We start from the raw sequence: 26458 nt of genomic DNA on the forward strand, positions 1-26458 counted from the left end.
CAGTGAAATGAATTTGTGTTTTCTTCTTGTTTCTTATGCTGAGAGGGTGAGGATGTAATCTAAGCTGGAATGAGATAATTAGAGGTGAGTTCAAGAACAGAAAGACTTTATTTTCTTGGGCTCCAGAATCACTGCAGATGGTGACTGCAGCCATGAAATTAAAAGACACTTGCTCCTTGGAAGAAAAGCTATGACCAACCTACACAGCTTATTAAAAAGCAGAGGCATTACTTTGCCAACAAAGATCTGCATAGTCAAAGTTATGTTTTCTCCAGTAGTCATGCATGGGTGTGAGAGATGGACCATAAAGAAAGCTGAGCACCAAAGAATTGATGCTTTTGAACTGTGGTGCTGGAGAAGACTCTTGAGCATCCCTTGGACAGCAAGGAGATCAAATCAGTCAATCCTAGGGGAAATCAACCCTGAATATTCACTGGAAGGACTGATGCTGAAGATGAAGCTCCGATACTTTGGCCACCTGATGTGAAGACCTGACTATTTGGAAAAGACCCTGATGCTGGAAAAGACTGAAGGCAGGAGGAGAAGGGGATGACAGAGGATGAGATGGTTGGATGGCATCATAAGTTTGGGAGATGGTGAGGGAGGCCTGGTGTTCTACAGTTCATAGGGTTGCAAAGAGTCAGACGACTGAGCGACTGAACAACAGCAAGAAAGAAGTTCATGGATATTTTTTTCACGAGCTCAGGGCTTTTGAGAGCAAGGACTGACTGATCTTTTAGACTATGCTGCAGTCTTAGGAGCTTGAGCAAGGGCACTATCTTGGCACCATTCAGAAACCCTTTCGAGCTCCTTTGACTTAGAGCAAGACAGTAGTTAAATATTTCAACCTTAGCTTTCTTGTATGTAAAACGGGGACAACTCCTGAAACTCAGGGCTTGGAAGGACCAGGCAAAATTTCAGAGCACATTTAAATTAAAATGATTGGTTTTAATGGATGTATCAGGAGGTTGTGAATGGCTTTTAGATGGTACATCCAACTTATCTGTAAGTGCTATTGATCGGGGAAGCAGTGAAATGAATTTGTGTTTTCTTCTTGTTTCTTATGCTGAGAGGGTGAGGATTTAATCTAAGCTGGAATGAGATAATTAGAGATGAGTTCAAGAACATCATCCCTTCTGACTCATAGTATCTGGCTGTCCCTGAATTAGAAACTTAGAGTTTTAGAGCTTGGAGAGCATCTCTTTGTTTCACACTTAAGAAATCTGAGGCCCAAAGGGGAAAGTGACTGACCTAAGGGAATATAATTATCTCACTAAAAATTGGTACGATGCCTATGTTGAGAGAATAAGGTCTGTTTTTAACAGGGGGAATGTCACAAGAAATGGGGTCCAGTTATTTGTAAATAAGCAAGGCGTATTATCCAGCAAGGCATAGTAGTCCAGTGGTAGGCCTATGGGTTTTCTCTGTCATTAAGGCTTCCTTGAGTCAGTGGGCTTATGACTCAAGCTGTAAAATCCCCTGGGGCAACACTCTTGAGCTCTTGGTACAGGGATGGGCATGTGACCTTGAAAACAAGGCCGGACCCGGTACCCCCGCACCGTGCGGTATACGAACAGCAGACAGAGAGGGTCTGTCTTCCTTTTGGGTCATTAGTCTGCAGCATGCATGCCGGGAGCCGTCAGTGGCCTTCATTCCCAATGTGCAGAGAGATACTAAGATGATACCAATGAACAGTCAGAAGTGCAGCCAAGAGAGGAAGAGAGCAGATACGATGACTGAATTCACGCCCCCGGACTCAGCCATGACTTAAGAACAGGTATTCCAGCCAATGAAGCTCTTTCTGCACTTTATTCTGAACAGTTGAACGTGGTTTTGAAGGAGCTCTGGAGACCTGTAAGGACTGAGTGGGGCAGCTGTCTGAGCCGATGAAGATGAACAGATCGTTTGTGGAAGCCTCGGTTTCTGGGGAAGGGATTCAGTGTGGAGGGATGAGTCGTGAAGAAGAGAGCAGTTACCTCCAGTCTGATCTGGGGAGCAGGTAAGGCCACCCCTCCATCTCCACACTGATCCGGTACTCGAAAGAGCCACCACTGGAATCCACTATTTGGATGAAGTCGGACATCCTCGAAGCATATTCTTCTGAATACCCCGTATTAAATGCCCCATATACAAGGACTGTGTGTTCAAATACATTTATTTTCTTTTGTTGTTGTTGCGTAGTCACTAAGTCATGTCTGACTCTTTTTGTGACCCCATGAACTGCAGCCCACAAGGCTTCTCTGTCCATAGGGTTTCCCAGGCAAGAACACTGAAGTGGGTGGCCATTTCCTTCTTCAGAGCATCTTCCTGACCCAGGGATTGAACCCATGTCTCTTGCATTAGCAAGTGGGTTCTTTACTTCAGAACTTTTTAGATGTAACTCTCCTAATGCTCTTTGGGAATCTCCAAGAGGCAACTGGAGTATATATTCTCTAACCTTTTAAATCAAAGAACTCTTTGTTTTGTTTTCCTTTGGCTGGAGGCACCTCTCATAAGAACATCCTTTGATGGGTCTTGGATTAAGGCATCATTTCCCAGGAAGACCCCTGCTAAGTAACATGCTGCTAGGGCAACGGAGCATTATTTTATCCTCTATTCCTCCCACAAAGTGCTGGAGGTGCAGAGAAGAGAATGGAGCAAATGGCTAAGAGACCAAGGATGGAGTGTGGAAAAAAGGAGGAGGAAGGAAGAGTGAGGGGCCAGTTCAGAGAGGAAGTAAATTGAAGTGATGACACCTGGGGGAAGTCGAGGCCCTGAGCCTCTTGATAACCACGGCAGACAGACAGGTGAGGACTTTCTTGAACTGAGTTTTGTGACTCTGCTTCTGCTGCTGCTGCTAAGTCGCTTCAGTCGTGTCCGACTCTGTGTGACCCCATAGATGGCAGCCCACCAGGCTCTGCCATCCCTGGGATTCTCCAGGCAAGAACACTGGAGTGGGTTGCCATTTCCTTCTCCAATGCGTGAAAGTGAAAAGTGAAAGTGAAGTCGCTCAGTCGTGTCCGACTCTTAGCAACCCCATGGACTGCAGCCCACCAGGCTCCTCCATCCATGGGATTTTCCAGGCAAGAGTACTGGAGTGGGGTGCCACTGCCTTCTCTGTTTGTGACTCTAATTACCTCCTAAAAGCGAGTGCAATAGGTACTTGAGAGAGACAAAGAATTATTTTTCATTTTAACACTTAATCCCCCAAAAAGCATGGGTCATATGGCTTCTTATATAAGAGACATTGCGAAACGTAGCAGAGTCTTCAGTAGGGAGTTTACAGAAGGCGCAGAGACATCCTTCATGGTGGCTGCTTCCTCTATTCACGCGCAACCAAAAACAAAGGCTTAACATGAAGGAATAGCCTTTTGTCCTCCCAGGTAGTGCTAGTGGTGAAGAACCCACCTGCCAGTGCAGGAGGCATAAGAGACGTGGCTTTGATCCCTGGGTCAGGAAGATCCCCTGGAGAAGGGCATGGCAACCCACTCCAGGAGAGGGGCAGCTAACAAGTTAACCCGGTGGAGATCAACGGTGTGCACAGAGTAGATCGTTACCTTCATTACTGCTACTGGAGGGAGGTGAGAATAAGAGTGAGCAAAAGGTGCAAACCTACACACCTGAGCGAAAGGCATGGAGGGCAGAACCACTTTGAAAGCAGGGGGAGGAACAGTAGGGAGAAGGGGAAGGGAGGGTGGGAGGGCTCGGGTGGAAACAGTGTATAGACGCTCGATGATTCACCAAGGAGGTGTCTTGGAGGCCATAGAATTAGATTCAAATGTGGGTGAAATTCTCAGAAAGTAGATAAGATACAACGAAGCCTAGCTCTGAAGCCACGAATCAAAAACTGTAGGAAAAGTATGCAACCCAGGATTCAGAATGATTGTATTTCCAAATGGAAGAGACCCCCAACACTCAGATTAAATATAATGACTGAGTCATTAATTTACAAACGACTCAAGCACAGTTGAAAACTGTCACAAAAGCCAAATTTCATTGTTCGTTGATGTAAATGTTCTACACCCTGAGTGTTTCAGAGAAAAGCTAACAACCTGACCCTCCTAACAGTTACAACAGCACTTTTGTGGGTCCTTCCCTTAGAATACTGTTCCCTCTGGTCACTTTGCATGCACAGTCCAGTACTGGGCTTCCAGGTTGTGGTGGTCTATTCAGGTTCCCCAAATCCCTAAACTCCAACCTGATCAATCATCGTACCATTTGCTCAAATCTTGGGTTTCGTCTCAGAATATCAGGGAATCTTTAGTTCCCACAAAACCTATGAGCTATATCAACACTGGTTGAATTTTAATAATATGAAACTAGTATGGAAAGGGAGATGTGGCAGAGAAAGAGGCAATGGAAGTTGCTCAGAGTGGCCTCAGTTTACATGAGCTTTCGTAGGAAAATGCTAGAAAAGATGTGAGAATGGGCTCAGAGGGCTGGGGAGTGGGGCTTGGCAAGGGCAAAGCTGTTTACTCCTCCAAACAAAGGCTGTGTAGAGGGGAGAGGAGAGTACTAACAGGTTTCGTGGGCTCCAAACAAGAGGAATCATGGAAGATAGACCGTGAGTCATGGAAAGGTCACTTACAGGTGAGAAAACTGAAGGCCACGTAGACTGGCATTTCTCTTTGCCATCAGATAGTGGCAAAGCCAAGATTAGAGTCTAAACCTCTGGACTCCGAGGTTGTGTTGTGTTTGCAACACAACTTGGACAGATTGCAAGTGCAGAGAGAGCTGTTTTGCTGTCCTGAGAACCAGGCTGATTCTGAGGGGGCAGAAAAGCACAGGGGAGATTGGTTACACTTGGGAAATCTCCCCAGATCAACAGAAAGAGAAGGGAGACATGTGTTTGTAAACTGCAAACTTTTTGAAATTTGCTTCCAGTGTCTTAACGAGCTCCTGAACACCAGGAAAAGACAGAGAAGCCTCTCCATGCGGGAGGTCTCAGAGGCAGACAGACGATGCATGAAGAATACTCACGCCAGCCTGGCGGGCATCCGTTCATATTTCAGGAAAAGGGCAATGATATCGATGGAATCCTGCTGCAGAGGAAAAGAGGCTCCACACGCTGAGTAAGTTACACAGTTCAGCCTCTTAACAGACAGCATAAATCCTCTGTGGTCACTTGACCTCACTCTGTGGCTTCCTCCTCGCGAGTCTGACCCACTTTTACCAGCCCTCCAGAGAGGAGATGCTCTTTTCCCAGTAAGCCCCAGCATCTTTCCACCACTCTAATTTGTGGGCAGTCCCTATAGGAACCTGAGTTCCCATCACCAGCTTCAGTGAGACTCCAGTATTGCCCAGCTGGAAGGGGAAAGAGTATCCCCCCAAACACTTCCTACCCCCTTATCCACCCCCTTTTGATATTTCACTAAATGTAATGTCCCATGATGTAATATCACCCTCATAGGTCAGGCTTTCTCTGTTGGTTGGTCCCTCAGGGGGTCTTTAGGTTGAGAATTGTTGGAAGCCCTTTGGGCTGGAGGCTAAGGTACAGGTATCAGAGCGACAATGACAAATGAGGATGGTGCCAACAGAGACTGTTCAAATAAACAGTTGGATGCTTGGAAGTACAGCCCGAAGACCTCAGATCTTTCTCTCTCCTCTGTTTCTTTTTCTCCCAAAACAGAAGATTAAGTTTGCTGTGAACATGAGCTGATGAAAAGAATTCAAATAGTGCTTTGAATAGGACCCCAGTCAGACCCACAGGAGAGCTACAAATTGCTTTTGGAGACACCAGTCTCCCTTTACAGAAAGTTAGCATAAAGCCCACATATCTTCTTTCTATAAGGTACTAACTTGTAAATTAACCTTTAATGGTGTATAAATGATGTTCTGAAAGAACTGCTTATGCAGCTATATTTATGATCTAGAAAATTGCAAATATTTACAAGATTATAGGTGTTAATGGTCTGTCAAAAATGTTTGTATATTGTACATACATTAAACCCCGGTTTCAGACCACCCTGGTATAAAAGACCACCACTCTCCAGTCTCATATAGTGTTTCGCTTTGATTCCATATATGCCAATCCCTATAATTAGCCTGTTCCCTAATATAGATCAAGTCCACTTTATAGGGAATTCTCCCGATAGTTTTCATTTAGTTTAAATCCAGGACCCAGGCCGCCTATGTAAACTGTTTGCTAAATGGCCCGGGATGGCCAATCGATCTTATGTCAACCCTTTGGAGGCTGCTGGGCCATGGCCTGTGAACTTGTCCGTCTTGTTTCTGAGTGGGCCCCACTGCAGGGACTAAGTGCCTCTGGCTTGACTGCTTTCCTGAAATAAAATTAAGCATATGTGTGCGCTCCCAGGACTCGGGCTCTGCTGAGGTTCAGTCGTTCATGCCACAGACATAATTCATTTCAAAGAGCAACAACGGCACCTTAACTCTGGTGCTGGACACCCGAAAGGAAGGAAGGGGACCCTCTCCTTTCTCCTTCACTGTTAATCCCATCCCTGTGGTTACTGTGGCTCCTTTCTCTGGGTGCAGCAAGAAGGAAAGAAAAAGGGTCACAGGTTGTTTGGAAACGGTTCTTCCAACCTAGTTTGTGATCTCATTTGCACATTTTCATTAATGTCAAACTGTCTCCATGGCTGTCTCAAGATGATGGGTCTCCCAAGGATTTTGCCAGAGTGGTGTCTGCTTCACAGGAATTCAGAGAGCAGAGCTTCTTTTCAAATGTTATGAGAGGAGCTGCCTTCCCACCTACTGCCCTGAAAACTTGCAGGAAAATGTTTGCTGAAGTTCTGAGGTGAAGAGATGAACTTGTGAATTTTTACCTGGCTCGTCACACAGTCACTCCCTCCCATTCCCTTCATCCCCCTACCCCACCCTCAAAAAACAGAGCAGGGAAATAATAGAGTCAATTTTTCTTTAAAGCCCTCTAACGAGCCTTGACGACTCACACTTAATTGTCTTGAAAATAAAATAGGTGTTTGGGTTTCTGCGGAGGGACTGAAACCACTAAAGCCTCAGCAGAGGTCCTAAATGGAGCCAGCCCGTCGGCTCTGGGCTCCAGATGAGGAATAGGATGCTCCAGAGAGAAGAGGAGACGCTCTGGGCCCTGGGAGGTCTGTGTCAGGGAGGGCGGCCTCAGCCGTCCTCAACTCTCTCTGAGAAGGTTCTCAGAGCAAGCATGTCTTTGCACTTGCCCAGCATTTAGGAAAGATACCAGGGTACTTTCGAGCTCTTCCCTACAGAATTCGACTGGTGCTGTTCTGGACATCTCTCTACCTTGAAATGCCTATCAGACCCTTTCAGTTAATGATTCACTACCTAGGATTTTGATCCTTTGGGGACCCATGCAGGAAGAGACGTGCTTCTCAGAGGTATTCCCAATATGTCAGAAACACCCACTAGAGTTACAGAACCAACTGGGTTCAGACCACAGAGGAGAACTGACGCCTATTTAATTCAATTTCTATCAACTCAGGATGTTTCTGTTGGTTCTGTGGCAACGGCAGTTCTTTTTATTAATAACAAAATGAGGAAATGATTTCTCAATAAGTGTATCTGGTGTATATCCATCAAACTATGGACTTGGAGAGGAAAGGAAAAATAATAAAGTCCATGGAGGTGAAAAGTGAGGAGCCACTGGTTTAGGGGGGCTTTGTGTGGGCTACAGAGCACCAAGTCATCACTCGTTTTATTCAGATGCCAAGGGAGGAAGCTGAAAAGTAAACACAAGATCAGATCCCAATTAGGGACGGATTCCAATCTCTGTTCAATTGCCTCTTATGTTTATCGAGGAAAACAAATGACTGAACAGTCAAATGTACTATATTTGCATATTCTCACAAGAGGGTTATAAGTATGCTAGCTTCCGCTCTTACTCAGGAAGTGATCTTCTGTAAGATGGACACTTAAAATTAGGGAGAAGTCTGGGTACCAAAAAAGTGATGCCGGGCCCTGGCTGTTCCCCAGTGTTGTTTAAGAGGGAGGGGCCTGGAATAGTCACACAAATAACCATGCCACTATTCCTCCTGGTGAGAATGGCAGGGCCTGGGAGGAATTCATCAATTGTTTCAAATCTTTTCTTTTTTTTTTTTTTTTTATACAAAAAACATTACGGTGCTTGGCAAAATTCCAAACATACTTTACCAAGTGCTTTTTTCCTTCATTTTAAAATCCCCAGTGTATTTCAAATGCAATCCGTATGTTACTGATTCATTTACGCTTAACTCATCAAGAATGCTGGTTGGGATGAATTAGTTGATGCCCAAGAAGAAGGTTGGTCCCCTTTTAAAGAAGATGTTAGGAACCTTTGCCCCACTCCACCACTGTTTGCCAAATACAGTTCAAAGTGAATCAGCACCCCGGCGCCTCCCCCACCACCATTTTTTAATAACATTAGAAAAGCCATTTGCAAAGAGCACTAAATTTGGGGAAATTCTTCATTCCACTCTCCCTCATTTAAAAACCCTTGTGTATTTTAAGGGAAATCTAAGCCATATGCTTCTGATTCATTTACACTTGAATCATTAAAATGTTGTTTGGAACAGCCACTTGGTGAACAGAAATGCGATGAGCCTCTTTTATTATTATTTCGTCAGACTCTTTTCTGCAAAACAGGAAGTCACACTAGGGAAGATGTCTATCCGAAAGTTTAAATTTGGTATGATAATTTTTAGGCCACCATGGTTTCGATAAATCTATTTTTGGTTATCCTCACATGAAACCAAGGGCAGCTCTCTGCTTGAATGGCAGATGCGTGGTCATAATTGCACGTAATGAGCCAAATTGCATCCATGAATAAGTTACTTCCTTTAAGTAATTTGAATGGAGTGTGTGTGCGTGTGTGTGATAACAAATTCTTTGGATACTAAATACACCTGGTAAGATGGGACTGAGAATTGAATTGCACGCTGTGAAAGAGGAGAGAATATACATGAAACAGTTTATGTGTTTCCACAAACATTAATGGGGTAACACCCAGGATATAGTCTTCTTTAGTTCTAGTTGAAGACTGCTGCTAAGCTGCTAAGTTGCTTCAGTCGTGTCGGACTCTGTGCGACCCCATAGATGGAAGCCCACCAGTCTCCACCATCCCTGGGATTCTCCAGGCAAGAACACTGGAGTGGGTTGCCATTTCCTTCTCCAATGCATGAAAGTGAAAAGTGAAAGTGAAGTCGTGCAGTCGTGTCCGACTCTTCGCGACCCTATGGACTGCAGCCTACCAGGCTCCTCTGTCCGTGGGATTTTCCAGGCAAGAGGACTGGAGTGGGGTGCCATTGCCTTCAAACCCATGTCATCAAGATCACCGACGAACTAGAGGGGAAAACAGTTACCATCTCGTGTTCTTTTTCCTCTATGACAATGCGTGCCAGTGGACTTTACTGTCTTTTTAAATCCTTTTTGTCTTTCTCCCATGAATCTCTTGATATAAGTTATACTGGGAACACTCACCTACTTCAGCCTTTTCCTTTTACAGAAGTCAAAGAGTTCATAACAAAAATTATGACATAGAAGCTTTGATTCTTGAAGTCTAATTGTGACGCAGTGGTTAAAAATGAGGACTTGTGAAGTGCTTTTGAATACTGACTCTGCCACTCAGTGGTTGGTGATTTTAGGACTGTTACTTAACTTTGCTGTGTCTTTTTTCTCTCAAAAGTAGACATAATAATAGTACCTAAACTATGGAGTGGTTGTGAAGATTACATAAGCCACTCCATGCAGTGATGTCCAGATGCAATAAACACTCAAGAAATCATGGCTGTCTTATCTATATGACATTTTAAACTAAAACCTCGGTACTTAAGAAAGCAGAAAATTCTTAGCTTTTGTGGCAGTTTACAAGTAATTTGCATTATACCAAGATCACAGTGATGTTTATACAAAAGTACCAGCCGAATTTTTTTCAATTACATTGTTGGTTAAAAAGAAATAGTCTAAACAAATGTCAGATTGTTCAATAAATATTTATGAATAGTCAAGAAATAAGCAAGCAAAAATCATGGCTGACACTCTTTCTGCTCCTCTTCATAGTCACTCTATATCACTAATAATTTGGGATTTCATCAAGGCAGAAGGATGTGCCTACTATTTTATGAATAAAGAGAGCAGTGTAGCTGCAGTGAACTGGATAATTTGTGTATGTTCTGAAGTCCTCTCTCTACCAGCACTTTACTCCAAATCCTGCCTTGTGATGGGTAGGCTCGAGGTACACTCAACTCTGCAACACAAAGCATATGGATGGTCTCAGCACCTTCCCATGGAACCTGAGCAAAACCCTAACATGCCACAGCAATGAGAGTGAAAACAAAATGGAGGTTATTTGGAGGAAAAAAATAGCATGACAGCCATCATTTATTAATGCTGTTATTATTTTCATATCTGCACTCCAGTGTTATATTTGAAAGATGATTTTTAAGCCACAGTAAGGAATAATATCATGGCTGAGATGGTAAAGAATTTGCCTGCAGTGTAAGAGACCTGAGTTCAATCCCTGGGTCGGGAAGATCCCCTGGAAAAGGGAATGGCTACCCACTCCAGTATCCTTCCTGGATAATTCCACGGACAGAGGAGTCTGGTGGGCTAAAGTCCACGGGGTTGCAAAGAGTCAGACACGACTGAGCAACTAGCATATTTGGGGGCTTCTCTGGTGGCTCAGATAGTAAGGAATCTGCCTGCAATGTAGGAGACCCTGGTTCGATCCCTGGGTTATGAAGGTTCCCTGGAGAAGGGAATGGCAACCCACTCCAGAATTCTGGCCTGGAGAATTCCATGGACAGAGGAGCCTGGCAGGCTATATAGTCCATGGAGTTGCAGAATCAGACACAAAGTGTCATTATAGTTTGGAATTATAGTTTCTAGTTTGGACTATGGGTCATGAAAGTTCCTAACATCTCACCTATCAGATAAAGTGAGGTGAATCCTATTAGAACTGTGAGATGGGGATTTCATGGCAAATAAAAACACTGTGTCATTTTAATAAAATCATCATGTGCAAGTGAACACAAAGGAAGGGTTAAATTTGTAAGCCTTTACCCAGCTCTTATTCTGGCTAATATTCTACAATTCCAGCAGAGACTTTTAGTAGTAGCATTATCAGTCTGCTACAGAATTGGTTAGTTCTAGATGTTTGTGTATCTTAGGTTGAGGAATTACAGTGAGGTTTCCAGGGTAGCATTTGAATACGGACAGGATGAAAGTGCTCTGGGAAGGTGGGTTAGTGGAAGGCAAGACAGGTAAGCTAACCAGGGAATGTTTCCCCTTTGATTCCAAAATCCCCTCCTGGAGGATTTTGCTGCTGGAGGAAACTGATGATGACCTGTTTTCTAGATCCACGGTGACACATCCTTTAATATTAATTTCTTAAATTGTCCAAAGGAAATTGTGACTATGGCTGTCTCCACAGTGCCAAAAATCTAGATGAAATTTGCAGGGGAGGGAATCCCCTGAATAGTCCCCATATCCTCGCTTACTTGTGGCCTGGAGGTTTGGTGACTGTGAGTAAACTGGCAGGGCTTCTGAGGAGCGCATGAGTCTGAGACAGGGCTGAGAGCCCAAGTGGAGGCTTTTACACACTGTTGGAAAATGCTCCCCACCGTGTCACTGGGGTGTCTGCAGGCCCTGGAGCCTTTGGGATTGATCCTCTTTTTCCAGAGTCATGGGCAAGAGAGAGAAACTATTACTGTTCCAGGGCTAGTGAATAAAATCAGCTGCATCACATGCGGCATTGACGCGGCGCTGTTGCTTATGGCTCCATCTGCAGCCGAAGGCAGAGGAGCAGATGAGTCCCCAAGGTCCCTATCGGTTCCAGGATTCAAGTGCCAGCTTTCCCTAGCAGAGAAAGAACATTTCTACCCCCAAGACCCCATTGCCACCATGACCACCACAGCCATCAACACAAAGCTAAGTGAGTGCTGACTATATCCAGGCACCAAACCGAGGCCTTAAGTTATCATTTAATTTAATCTATAGTAACTTTCTGAAGTTGGCACCATCATGGTCTCCTGTTCATAAATTGGGCTTTCCTGGTGGCTCAGAGGGTAAAGAATCTGCCTGCAATGTGGGAGACCTGGGTTGGATCCCTGGGTTGGGAAGATCCCCTGGAGGAAGGCATGGCCACCCACTCCAGTATTCTTGCCTGGAGAATCCCCATGGACAAAAGAGCCTGGCAGGTTATAGTCTGTGGGGTCACAAAGAGTTGGACACGACTGAGTGACTCAGCACAGAATGCACACACAGAATTCATAAATCAGGAACCCACGGTTAAATGAGTTAACCAGGCCACCAGCATAGCCAGTGACAGACCTAGGGCTTTACCGCAAAGCCTGTGGCTCTGGTCAGGATGCAGTTAGGTGATCCAGGCCTAACTTGAATGAATGAGTGAATGAACAAATAATTACAGACACCCATTTTGACTTAACACACTTCTGATGATAATCTTGGAAGATAATATAGTTTGGCAAAAGAGATAGAATTAGGTTAGAACTCTTGATTTGTCGCTTGGTAGATGTATAGCCTTAGGCAGGTAATTATGTCTCTGAGCTTGGTTTTGTATCTGCAAAATAGGGATAAAATGAACCATTCTGTAAACTTGTTATTAAAGTTTTCACATGTATCTTAATAGCATAATAGAGAAACTGTCTGGTTCATAGTTGGTCACTAATATTTGCTACATATCAATTTTAAATATCTTAAATGTTTATATTAATTGATTGTTACTTGTGGCCTAAAACTACCCTTTAAGAAAAGAAAGCTGGATAGGTTGGCAGGCAGGCGAAGCTGGCCTTATTTTCTGTGCTCCTACCTCTGACCATACTTAAACTTTCAGAATGTGACCCTCCCTTACTGTTTACTCCAAGTTCTCAGCCTCAAATAATGAAAAAGCAAGCCGGATGAATCCGGGCTTCCTTTCATAGGTGAGAGAACTAGAGGAGGGAAGGCTGTGTCTGCCCTTCCCATTTCCAAGGGGAAAATGCCCACATTTTGAGAGACTAAGGGAAATATCACATATTTCTTATTTGGTAGTCTGCAAATACTGATTTCCTTCCAAGCTCACGGACAATGGATTAAAATCAACCCTTCTCTACTCCCCAGTAAAACGGCTTGACTTGAGTTTTTGCAAATGTTCTCATTAATCTTTTCTAACTCCTAGCAGACTGTTCTCAGACTAAGGCTAGCATGGGTAGTTTACGCTACTGGACAATGGAGGGATTCAGAATGGAAACAACCGCGCTCGTTAGGTCTTACTTAGCTCATGACACATTCTTTCTTTAGGCAGAGTCATTATCTACTAATTCTTCTCCATAGTAAATTGGAAGTTCTTACATAAATTCCTGTTATTAGATTATGGAGTCTTAACCAGTGATGAGAAACTATAACCAAGGCAATCAAAGGTTTTAGAGTCAATTGTCTTGAATATCTAAAATTTAACAAGCTTGTGTAAAAGCTGTGTTATATACAATAGTCCAGGGAAAAGATGACCATTTACAAAGCATGATTGGATTACACTTACCACACTGACCTTCTTGCTTTGTAAACAGGCTACTTTTTCACTGGGGAAACAGAGAGATTAAATTTCCATTAAAAATTAGCCACTTTTAAATTCATACAATTAATTTGGACTTCTTTGAGGGTATGGAGGAAAGGATGTAAAATGCACTTTTCTTTTTACAAGTGTGTTTCTCCCAAGGACTCTCCCCTTCCACACAGCCTGAGCTTACAGGGAGTAGTGACTGTCGTTTTCTGGGACAAAAGTCTGTGCTTGGTGGACTGTGTTGGCAGAGAGAACTAAAGCCTACATTCCAGGCATTTGGAGCTGTGCTGTGACTTAAAAACAGGAAGCCTGAAAAAAATAGGACTTATTCCCACTCTCTCTGTACCCAAAGGCACAGTGCTCCTTCCAGTATATTCTATAGTTCTAAGCGGGTGTGCAGACTCAACATAGAGCAAATATCACTCTCAACAGGAAAAACCTGAAAGCATTTCTTCTAAGATCAGGAACAAGGTAGAATGTCCACCTTCACCACTAATATTTTACATAGTTTTGGAAGTCCTAGCCATGGCAATCAGAGAAGAGAAAGAAATGAAAGGAATTCAAATCAGAAAAAAGAAGTAAAACTGTCATTGTTTGCAGATGACATAATACTATACACAGAAAATCTTGAAGAGGCCACCAGAATACTACTAGAGCTCATCAATGAATTTGGTAAAGTTGCAAGATACAAAATTAATACACAGAAATCTCTTGCATTCCTATATACTAAAAACAGAAGATCAGAAAGAGAAATTAAGGAAACGATCCCATTTGCCATCACAACAAAAAGAATAAGCTACCTAGAAGTAAATCTAGCTAAGAAGGCAAAAGGCCTACAGTCTGATAACTGTAGGATACTGACAAAAGAAATATGCGGGGTTCAGGATGGGGAACACGCGTACACCCGTGGTGGATGCATGTTGATGTATGGCAAAACCAATACAATATTGTAAAGTGAAAAAAAAAAAAAAAGAAATCAAAGACAACACAAACATATAGAGAGACACAGTGTGATCTTGGATTGGAAGAATCAGTATTGTGAAAATAGCTATAATAGCCAAAGTAATCTGCAAATTCAGTGGAATCCTTATCAAAAAACCAGTGGCATTTATCACAGAAGTTAGAATAAAACTTTTTACAATTTGTACGAAATCCCAAAAGACCCTGGATAACCAATGCAATCTTGAGAAAGAAAAGTGAAGCTGGAGGGATCAGGCTCCCTGACTTCAGATTATACTACAAAGCTGCAGTAATCAAGACAGTATGATCCTGGCACAAAAACAGAAATATAGACCAATGGGACAGGATAGAGCCCAGAGATAAACTCATGTACCTATGGTCACCTGACCTATGACATAAGAGGCAAGAATATATAATGGAGAAAAGACAGCCTCTTCAATAAGTGGTTCAGGGAAAACCAGGCAGCTACATGTAAAAGAATGAAATTAGAACACTGCCTAACACTGTAACAAAAATAAATTCAAAATAGATTAAAGACCTAAATGTAAGGCTGGACACGATAAAATTCTTACAGGAAAATGTGGGCAGACTCTTCGACAAAAATCACAGCAAGACTTTTTTAGTCACCTCCCAGAGTAATGACAACAAAACAAACAATGGGGCCTAGTTAAACTTAAAGGCTTTTGCAAAGCAAAGGAAACCCTCAGAATGGGAGAAAATATTTTTAAGTTCAACTTAAAAGCTTTTGCAAAGCAAAGGAAACCCTCAGAGTGCGAGAAAATATTTGCCACAAAGCAACCGGCAAGATATTAATTAACAAAATATACAAACAGCTTAAGTAGCTCAATATCAAAAAGCAAATAACCCAATGGCGGGGGGCGGGGGGGCGGAAATAGGTGGAAGGTCTGTACAGACATTTCTCCAAAGAAGACATACAGATGACCAATAAACACATGAAAAGATGCTCAGCAGTCCTCATTATTAGAGAAACGCAAATCAAAACTACAGTGAGGTATCGCTTTACATCAGTAAGAATGGCTATCATCAAAAAAAGCTACAAACAATAAATGTTGGAGAGGGTGTGGCAAAAAGGAACCCTCCTTCACTGTTGGTGTGGGCTTCCCTGATGGCTCAGACCGTAAAGAATCTGCCTGCAGCGCAGGAGACCTGGATTCAAACCCCGGGTCAGGAAGGTCCCCTGGAGAAGGACATGGCAACCCACTCCAGTATTCTTGCCTGGAGAATTCCATGAACAGAGGAGCCTGGCGGGCAGGCTACATTCTATGGGGTTACAAAGAGCTGGACATGACTAGGCGACTGACAGCAATACACTGTTGGTGGGAGTGTAAATTGGTACCTTCACTATGGAGAACAGTATGAAGGTTACTCAAAAAACTAAAAATAGAACTACTATATGACCCAACAATCCCACTCCTGGGCATGTACCTGGAGAAAACCATAATTTAAAACGATACACCAGTGTTCATTTCTGCACAATTTACAGTAGCCAGAACAGCAACCTAAACATCCATAAATGGAGGAATGGTTAAACAAGACGTGGTACATGTAGACAGTGGACTACTACTTAGCCATAAAAGGAAGGAAATAGTGCCATTTGCAGAGATGTGGACAGACCTCGAGACAGTCATACAGTGTGAGGTAAGTCAGAAAAAAAGAAAAACAGCGACCGTATAATATCACTTACATGTGGAATCTAGTAAAATGGTGCAGATGAATTGACTTGCAAAGCAAAAATAGACATAGAGAACAAACTTATGGAGGCCAGATGTGGAGGTGGGATGAACTGGGAGATTAGGATTGAAATATATTCACTCAGATCAGATCAGATCAGATCAGTCGCTCAGTTGTGTCCGACTCTTTGCGACCCCATGAATCGCAGCACACCAGGCCTCCCTGTCCATCACCAACTCCCGGAGTTCACTCGGACTCACGTCCATCGAGTCAGTGATGCCATCCAGCCATCTCATCCTCTGTCGTCCCCTTCTCCTCCTGCCCCCAATCCCTCCCAGCATCAGAGTCTTTTCCAATGAGTCAACTCTTCACACGAGGTGGCCAAAGTACTAGAGCTTCAGCTTTAGCATCATTCCTTCCAAAGAAATCCCAGGGCTGATCTCCTTTGAAATATATAACTAGTGAGAACCTACTGTCTAGCACAGAAGACTTATCTCAGTGCTTTGTGGTGACCTAAGTGGGAAAGAAATCTAAAAAAGAGGGGATATATCTGTATGTAAAACTGATTCACTTAGGTCTACAGCAGAAACTAACAGCTGTAAAGCCACTACACTCCAGTTAAAAAAAAAAAAAAGGATTGTGAAAATGAAAGTACCAGTTGTGACCAGCTGTCTCCACCTTTAATGCAGAATTACACAGAAGAGAATCCATGAATCAAATGGCCATGCTCAAGGATAGGCTGGAACCCAGGACTTCTCTTCCCTGCTGCCGTTCTCCCCACCCTCTTTCCTTCCCCTCTGGCCTTTCACTCTTCACTCCCCCTCTCCCTGGCTGTCTCTGACTGTACTGATTGAAGCCTAGTGCTCGTGGATGTCGAGGTAGGGCTGTTCTGGGGGCAGGAGGCAGGATGCACAGAAGTGGGGGAGGAACAGGGTTCTTCACATCTGGGAGCTGGTCTACATTTGCAGCCAGAGTCACAGGATCAGATTCCTCTCTGCCGGGCACAAGCTTCCAGCCCTTTGATTGGTCTCCTTCTTCACTATCTCTTTCATCCTCACCTGCTTCCAGGGTACCAGGGACCTGGGACTCTGTCCTCTTTTTATCTCCATCTTTGTGTTGTGAGGGTTCTACCCCCAGAGATTCCAAGATCCTTGGGCTGGGGTCCAGCGTGGATGTTGGGCTCTTTTGAAGCTCCCCTGGTGATTCTGATGTGCAGGGGGTGCTGGGAAGCTCTGTTGTGGAGGAGATGTCTTTTTTTATGAGGACCCATCTTGGGTGTTAGGGAAATCGGACTGCATGCAGTCCAGAGGAAAACATCCTGGAGATGTAACCATGGGGAAGGAATCACCTGGAAGTTCTGGCTGTAATCACTTATGTGAGCTGGTTAACAGGCTTAAATAATCATTTCATATGTATGATGCTGGGAAAGATTGAGGGCAGGAGGAGAAGGGGACAACAGAGGATGAGATGGTTGGATGGCAGCATCGACTCAATGAACATGGGTTTGGATGGACTCCAGGAGTTGGTGATGGACAGGGAGGCCTGGCGTGCTGCGCGGTTCATGGGGTCGCAAAGAGTCAGACACCACTGAGCAACTGAACTGAACTGATCTGAATGGTACACAGAGACAAGGTAGTAAGAGCAGATTTGCTGTCGCTTTTATTTGATAAAAGCACTTAGTTTTTCCATTGAAATGTAGTTAATCTGCACTATTATGTTAGTTTCAGTTGTATTACATAGAGCTTTGACATTTGCATACATTTTGAAATGATCGTGACAGTAAGTCTAGTAACTGTCTGTTCCCATGCAAAGTTATTACAGTATTATTGGCCATATTCCTTATGCTGCATATTCCATTGCCGTGACTTATTTATCATATAACTGGAGGTTTGTTTCTTTTAAATCCCTTTTATCAATATCACCTGTCTCTCTACCTCCCTTCCTTCTGGCAACTACCTGTTTGTTCTCTGTCAATTTTTGTTTCTTTTTTTTTTTTAATTGCAGATTTATTTATTTATTTATTTTTAAAATTTTATTTTATTTTTAAACTTTACATAATTGTATTAGTTTTGCCAAATATCAAAATGAATCCACCACAGGTATACATGTGTTCCCCATCCTGAACCCTCCTGCCTCCTCCTTCCCCATACCATCCCTCTGGGTCGTCCCAGTGCACTAGCCCCAAGCATCCAGTATCGTGCATCGAACCTGGACTGGCATCTCATTTCATACATGATATTTTACATGTTTCAATGCCATTCTCCCAAATCTTCCCACCCTCCCCTCTCCCACAGAGTCCATAAGACTGTTCTATACATCAGTGTCTCTTTTGCTGTCTCGCACACAGGGTTATTGTTACCATCTTTCTAAATTCCATATATATGCGTTATTATACTGTATTGGTGTTTTTCCTTCTGGCTTACTTCACTCTGTATAATAGGCTCCAGTTTCATCCACCTCATTAGAATTGATTCAAATGTATTCTTTTTAATGGCTGAGTAATACTCCATTGTGTATATGTACCACAGCTTTCTTATCCATTCATCTGCTGATGGACATCTAGGTTGCTTCCATGTCCTGGCTATTATAAACAGTGCTGCGATGAACATTGGGGTACACGTGTCTCTTTCCCTTCTGGTTTCCTCAGTGTGTATGCCCAGCAGTGGGATTGCTGGATCATAAGGCAGTTCTATTTCCAGTTTTTTAAGGAATCTCCACACTGTTCTCCATAGTGGCTGTACTAGTTTGCATTCCCACCAACAGTGTAAGAGGGTTCCCTTTTCTCTCCACACCCTCTCCAGCATTTATTATTTGTAGACTTTTGGATCGCAGCCATTCTGACTGGTATGAAATGGTACCTCATAGTGGTTTTGATTTGCATTTCTCTGATAATGAGTGATGTTGAGCATCACTCATTATCATTTTGTTTTATTTTTTAGATTCCACATATATGTGAAATCATATGGTATTGGTCTACCTGACTTATTTCAGTCTGACTTATTTCACTTAGCATAATACCCTCTAGACTCATTCATACTGTTGCAAATGACAAGATTTCATTTTAGGATTGAGCACTATTCCATTGTGTGTCTATACCACGCCATCTGTATCCAGTCCTCTATCAGTGGGCATTTAGGTTGCTTCTGTATCTTGGCTATTGTAAATTATGCTGTGGTGAACATAGGAGTGCATGTCACTTTTTGAATTAGTGTTTTTGTTTTCCTTTGGGTGTGTACCCCAAAGTGGAATAGCTAATTTGACACTCAGGCCTTGTAGCAAGTTCTCATAGCCATAATCTTAAAATCAGTGAAAACATTCATACCTTGCATTCTTATAGATACTGTGAATGTGTGTGTGTGTGTGTGTGTGTGTGCGCGCGCACGCACGCTCAGTCATGTCTGACTCTTTGTGACCGTATGGACAGCAGCCTGCCAGGTTCCTCTGTCCATGGCATCCTCCAGGCAAGAATACTGGAGTGGATTGCCATTTCCTCCTCCAGGAGAATCTTCCCGACCAGGGGATTGAGCCTGCGTCTCCTGCCTCTCTCGCACTGGCAGGCAGATTCTTTACCACTGAGCCACATGAGAAGACGCCTCGTAGGTGCCGGAGTGCCTCAGATACCATAAATTCCCAATTACCTGCCTTTTTCGTGGACACAGGACAGTGGCTCAGTGGTCCTAACCTAATATGTTGAAGATTTTGTCTTTTCTCCTCTGAACATTTTCTGCCATATGTTCTGATTTCCATAGAAGATTACAGATTCAGCATTAGAAAAAAAAATTCTGCAATACTGAATATATATTTTCCAAGTTCTTGACAGAAAATATGACCTTTATAATGCTGAAACTTCCATTGCTCAGTCCTTAATTAAAAACTCAGCTTCAAGCAACAATATTCACTAGGTCTGCGCAGAAGATGTGAAGACAACGTGTAAATGCTCAGAACAGCCTGGGCACATGGTGAGGGTTTATCACGGTGGATTGTTTATTTTTCCTCCAGGCAGGCTAAATGCTATCCCTGATGAGGCCAGACCCTCAGTGAGCTGTGTGCCTGGAACAGTGTTCTGGTCTTTTGTCCAGATGTTTTTACTTTGCTGGGCACTACCGTCCCCCTGGCTTCTACGAAGAATGGCTCAGGAACTAGACTGTTGAAATTTACTGCTGAATTCACAGAAGCAATGCCTTTTCTGAAGACCCATGGGAAAAACTTCATTGTGGTCTCAAGACCAAGAGCCATGGAATTTCTCCTGAGAATCAAGATTTTTTTTTCCATAAGCATTTTACTTTTTTAAGAGCAGTTTTATGTTTATAGAAAAATTAAGGAGTGTACAGAGATTTCCCATTCACCTCCGTGCTCCCCCCACACGAAGAACCTCCCCTGTAACCAACAGCTCCCATCAGAAGGGCACATTTGTTACCATCAGGGAACTACCCTGGCATGTCAGAATCACCCAAAGCCCATAGTTTACATCAGGGTTCATTCTTGGTGTTGCACGTTCTATAGGCGTGGAGAAACGTACAATCACGTATATCCATCGTTACAATCTCTTAGGGAGTTTTTCACTGCTCTAAAAATCCACTGTGCTTCAACTATTCATTCCCTTTTCATTCCCCAGCTCCTGGCAACTTTAGATTTTTTTTTTTTTTTTTACTGTCTCCATAGTTTTATCTTTTCCAGAGTGTCATATAGTTACAATAACAGAATATGTAACCTTTCAGATTTTAGACTCTTTTCATCGGATGCCTACCATGAATTTTGTGTCCTTCTTTCCTTGGCTGCTAGGAAGTAAAGCCTTCATTGGTGACCCATTTTTACTAATTATTATGTGGAACTTTTTGGTGCATTTGGTCTACCAAAGTAACTTCTTGTTTCATTTAATTTTTCTCACCTCCTCTCTCTCACTCCAGATTCCCTCAATTGCTATTTTTATCTTATTAATTCTGTATGTACTTCAAATTAAAAAAAATAAAACCCTTGAGGAAGTGGAAGGAAAGTAAGCAATAAATAAATAAAAAATTAATGCAATTGGTCTAGGAATGCATTTATTTATTTTTTTTAAATTATAAACTGCATATTTTTATTTTAAATCATACATATATCATGTATTTATTGTTCATCAACTTAGTTTAACATTATTCTCTTATAGATGTAAAAAATAGGTATCTTTTTTAAAATCATAAACTGCAAGTATTATTGGCATTTAAATAATTCTTTTGCAAATTTGCTAGGGCTCCTCTGGTTGCTCAGACGGTAAAGAATCTGCCTGCAATGGAGGAGACCAGGGTTTGATATCCGGATCAGGAGGATCCCCTGGAGAAGGGAATGGCTACCCACTCCAGTATTCTTGCCTGGAGAATTTCATGGACAGAGGAGCCTGGCAGGCTACCGTCCATGGGGTTGCAAAGAATCAGAGATGACTGACCCTTTCACTTTGCAAATTTACTACCCTCATTTTTTTCTGTAGTGAAAAGAATGTAATAACAAGAGTTCCAGCCTTGATTCCATCACTGGTGAAATGGGTAACTTTAGAGAAGTCACTTTATCCCACGGGCCTCCTCTTATTCTATCTGTAAGTGAAGAAGTAGAAATATATGATTTTTTAAGTCCCCCTCAGTGGTGACAACCCTGGATGTATAAAGGAGTCCACATTCTCTAAGCATATATCATCAACCCAGAGAGGTACTGAATGGAAGGTAGAGGCCAGCTTGGGAGCTGTGTGCTGTGATCACGCCACAGAGCGTAAACGAAACATCTGACGGCTAATTGCCTTGAGCCAACTTGTTACCTTCCCTCAAGGAGTTTATGATCTGATGGAAATCCCTAGAATTTATTCTCAATATCCTGATATCCAATGGCCAGCGTTTAATAACTAGTCGTTGAGTTTATAAGTGGAGGGATGAATGAATAAATCAATACATTCTCCAATAGCTTCTCAAACTTTGGATTTTTTCCTTCTTATTTTTTATTTCCTTTATTAAAAAAGCATATATATATATTTAGAGATGGCTACATTAATATGAGTCATTCAGTAGACAAATAATTCTTGATGTGGATATCGATTCCTAGTCCTTTTATAACTCTGTGGGGTATTGACCATCTCACTCCCCAACCCCAGAAGTAGAGAACTCCTTCTAAATGTTTATGATGATACTTCTGAAAAAATATTTCCAGTTATTCTTCCTAATTAACATTTAAACATCTATCTATTCATATGTTGTTACAATTAAAATTGAATTGTTAGGCAAACTTTATGGTATTTTAAAAAAAACCCTGTTTTTATTGATAACTTTTTCATAAATGATTCTTTTTTTGTTTATTTCTGAGGGAATGCTTCAGATACTTTATTATATCTTCAAAGGTGTCCATAACTCAATACAAAAAGATATAAACCACTGATTTCAAGACAGATTTGTAACTCAGCTCCAGCATCTGAATTAGACATCTTGATATTCATGTTATTAAGCTCTCCTCAGCCCTTGATTCATTTTTCCTTTAAATCTTTTTTTAAATTTAAATTTATTTATTTTAATTGGAGGCTAATTACTTTACAATATTGTATTGTTTTTGCCAAGGATTGGGAACATGTGCACAGTTTTAGATTCTTAATGCTCACATACTAGGAGTCTTCTCATGGACCCCAAGATCTCTTTCCACAGAAGTTAGGCATATTGGTTACTTTCTTCCCTTTTAATTCTCCAGATAGAACATGTGTTTCCATGCTTGCCTTGAAGCTTCATCTAGGGTGGGAATTACAACAAATGAGATGAGGTCAAGTGGGTGATCTTTAGCATCAAAGCAATAAGTGAAAATGAAAACTGTGCAATTGTAAGATGAATGCCTGACCTGAAAATTTGGACATCGGGGAGAAAATCTTTAGGGCAGCAAGAGACATATACTCTCTGCCATTTGCAAACAAAAGTCTTTGCTGATATAAATGCAACTAAGTCCAATGTTGGCTTAACTAGCATGAAAACTGCCCTAGAAACAGAAACTTCATTTAAAAAAATCACAAACCTATTCTTTCATGAGATTATATTTATTACTTTATTTCTTGAGTCACAGATCATGCTTTTAAGAGCCTCCTGTTATAAATTTCAGTTGAAACTTTATTTTACAGTATTGCAAAGCTATGTAAAGCTCCCATATCAAAGAAACCAATTAAAAATACTGTGTAAACACAATTTGGCTTTATTTGGAGAAAAATGAGCAATCTATTGTCATTAACAAGCCTATCTTTTTTTTTATTAACAAGATTGTATATGGCTTTTGTTGTAAGTGGCTCCAGTTTTTTCTTTGATAGAAGTGAAACATAAATATTTTCAACAAATAAAATGATGTACCAGGTTTAGGTTGCCCTCCAACTTTCCTGCATGGGAAAAATTGTTCAAATTATTTAAAAGTAATAAAGTTTCGAGTGATTATTGATGAAGCCTATACCATTTTAGATATACGATAAAACATAATTTTATCATGTATATCTTATTTAGAAGGGAAACCCTGGGCTGCATATCATATTCCCTAATCAACTGTTGGCTTGCTTAAGCCAAATAACTATTGAGGGTAGGCTCTCCCCTTTCCTTCTCGAAGAGCTGCAACATGATGGACAAATCTGGTTTGTGCAGCATATTCTAATCAGGTGCTTTATGAAAAAATACCCTGTGGGCAGAAGTTGGTATTGATTTATTTGAATTATAATATTAATCTCCTTAGATCAAGGATGTAAGAATATGCTTATATTTCTGGATAGAAACACATCAAATTAAAGAATGATAAATTCTTGGCCTGCATACTGTCACTTCCCTATTGTGTCCACGGCAGACATTACTAATCAGCTATGATATTCTTTTTTATGAGTTGGGACTTGGCTCCGAAAGCATTTGAACTACTGTTTCAATGGACAGATAAGATGAGACTTATTTGCCTTGCATTTTGAAGCAGCCAAAATATAGCAGAGGGCCTATAGAACACTGGAATCTAAACAAAGTAAAACTGAGTATTATGAAACTTAAACTTTCAAAGGAGAAAGAGAATGGAGGATCCTGAGGTTTTATTGCCTCTCTGCTCCGTTTTTATGAGAAAACAAGCATTCTATTCCTATGGAGGTTCTGGGACAAAGGAAGGTTATTGAGATGTTCAAGGTCCAAACCCTTGTTTCAACCACTGTATAAATACATATAATAAAACCATTTCACAGAAGCTTTTATTTTCCTTAGGAAAAAAATGCCAACAGTGGTATGGCAGAAAAATCCCAAAGCACTGGAAGCTGCCCCAGTGATCAACCTCATTAAGTACTGTGGGACTATTGGTTTTTCATATGGAAAAGAGTGAAACCCTAGTGTAATTTATCTCCACATGAAAAGTCAACAGACCCACATCCCTTACTGAATCAATAGTCCACCTTCTCCGCTGAAGTCTTAAACCTCCTCCTTTACTTTCCATTTTTGAGATCACCTCTTACTGCCGTATCTATTTGTCTATCCGTGTGACAGTACATACTATCTGAATGACTGCAACTTTACAAGTCTCCCTATCTGTTCATGATGAATTTGCCCAACTTTTATCCCTTTTCAGAATTGCCATGGCTATTGTTCTTGCCTTTGTTTTCTCTTTGTTCTTCCATACGAAGTTTAGAATCAAGCCAAGTTCTCTTAATAAACCTGTGGATATTCTGTTTGAGTTTCTTTTTCATTTACAGATCAGGAGATCACTTACATTTTTATAATGTTGAGACTTTCTGGGCATGAATATGATAATTCTGTTCTTTCATCAAATCTATTCTTATATCTTTCAACAACCTTATCTTGTGAAAATCTCAAAGGTCAGAACAATCTTAGCTATGGGTGACTTACTCACTTAATGATATTGAAGCTGTTCTGACCAGACTGGACATGGCTGGGGAGTTTTCAGCTCCATTCTATGCTATTTCCAATGGCAGTGTGGTCCTCACAGCATTCTTGTCTCCCAGTGGGATTAAGTTCCAACTGTCCACATGTTAACTTGTTTGATAATGCACCTTTTAACCTTCCCTTCTGTGTGTGTGTGTGTGTGTTAGTCATTCAGTCATGTCCAACTCTTTGTGATCGCATGGACTTCAGCCTGCCAGGCTCCTCTGTCCATGGGATTCTCCAGGCAAGCACACTGGAGTGGGTTGCCATTTCCTACTCCAGAGTATCTTCCCAACCCAGGAATCAAACCCAGGTCTCCTGCATCACAGGCAGATTCTTTACCGTCTGAGCCACCAGGGAAGCCACTTTGCCTTCTGTGCTCCGCTTCTTCTTTTTTACCCGTATTTCCTTCAATCACCTTCTAATAGACCACATGTACCAAGTCGGGAAGATCCTCTGGAGGAGGAAACAGCAACCCTCTCCAGTATTCTTGCCTGGAGAATCGCATGGACAGAAGAGTCTGGTGGACTGTAATCCAAGGGGTCACAGAGCTGGACATGACTGAGCATGCAACATGCATGCACATACAATTTCATCCTTGCCTTAACCTCTGCTCTTGGGAAACCTTGACAAGTATTACATAGATTTCCATACCAAATGTAATAAAGTCTAATTTCCAGAACCTGAAAGCAAAGACACTCCACCTGCTGTAACTTTCAGGTAAGGTCTTTCAGGGGAAGAGCCTGATAGATACTTGGATTCCAGCTTCCTGATTTTTTCACTGTATGGCTTCAACAAACCTCTGTCTTCTACCTACATAAAAATAGTAACTTAAGCCTCATAATACTCTTCTGATTATTTAAGGATGTTAAATTTTACATTCTTTCAACATTTATTTCTCCAGGTATAACTTCTATAAGTAATTTCCCCGGTGGCTGAGTGGTAAAGAACCCCCCTGCCAATGCAGGAGATGCGGGTTCAATCCCTTGGTTGGGAAGGTCCTCTGGAGAAGGAAATGGCAACCCACTCTAGTATTCTTGCCTGAGAAATCCCATAGACAGAGGAGCCTGGCAGGCAATAGTCCACGGGGCTGCAAAAGAGTCAGACACAACTTAGTGACTAAAACAACAATGATAACTTACATAAGGAACATAGTTAAGTAGCCAGCACAGAGAGGTGTATAATAAATGGAAACAGAATCTGTTGCTGTACATTGACGAATGGACGGTCGAGCAAATCTTGGGGAATTTATGAGAAACAGGCATTTAGACAAGCCCAATTTAAATGGGCACTGTTCTGTCCAATTCTCCAGAACTGATAGTAGTTAAAACCGAATACATGACAAACAGGACCTTGCTATCCACTATTTAAGTTTTCTAGAATGTAGCTTTAGAGAGAAACATATTGAGGTTATGTTCAAAGGCAGGAGGATTTAACAGTTCTATTCAGTCTC

At 41.9% G+C, this 26458-nt stretch overlaps 1 protein-coding gene across 7 annotated transcripts in view; it reads right to left on the minus strand.

Annotated features, from left to right (window-relative positions):
* The window catches only part of ANKFN1 (ankyrin repeat and fibronectin type III domain containing 1), a 444226-nt gene that overhangs the window by 272974 nt on the left and 144794 nt on the right, over positions 1-26458 (minus strand). Inside the window, exon 3 of one of the 7 annotated variants that reach the window (XM_070357282.1) lies at positions 13448-13487. The exons of the other annotated variants lie outside the window; for them this stretch is intronic. The gene's annotated coding sequence lies outside the window, so the exon portion shown is untranslated. The remainder of the gene's footprint in view (positions 1-13447; positions 13488-26458) is intronic. 7 annotated transcript variants of the gene reach the window in all.

This window comes from Bos mutus, chromosome 19 (genome assembly GCF_027580195.1).
Source record: "Bos mutus isolate GX-2022 chromosome 19, NWIPB_WYAK_1.1, whole genome shotgun sequence".
Classification (NCBI taxonomy): Eukaryota; Metazoa; Chordata; class Mammalia; order Artiodactyla; family Bovidae; genus Bos; species Bos mutus.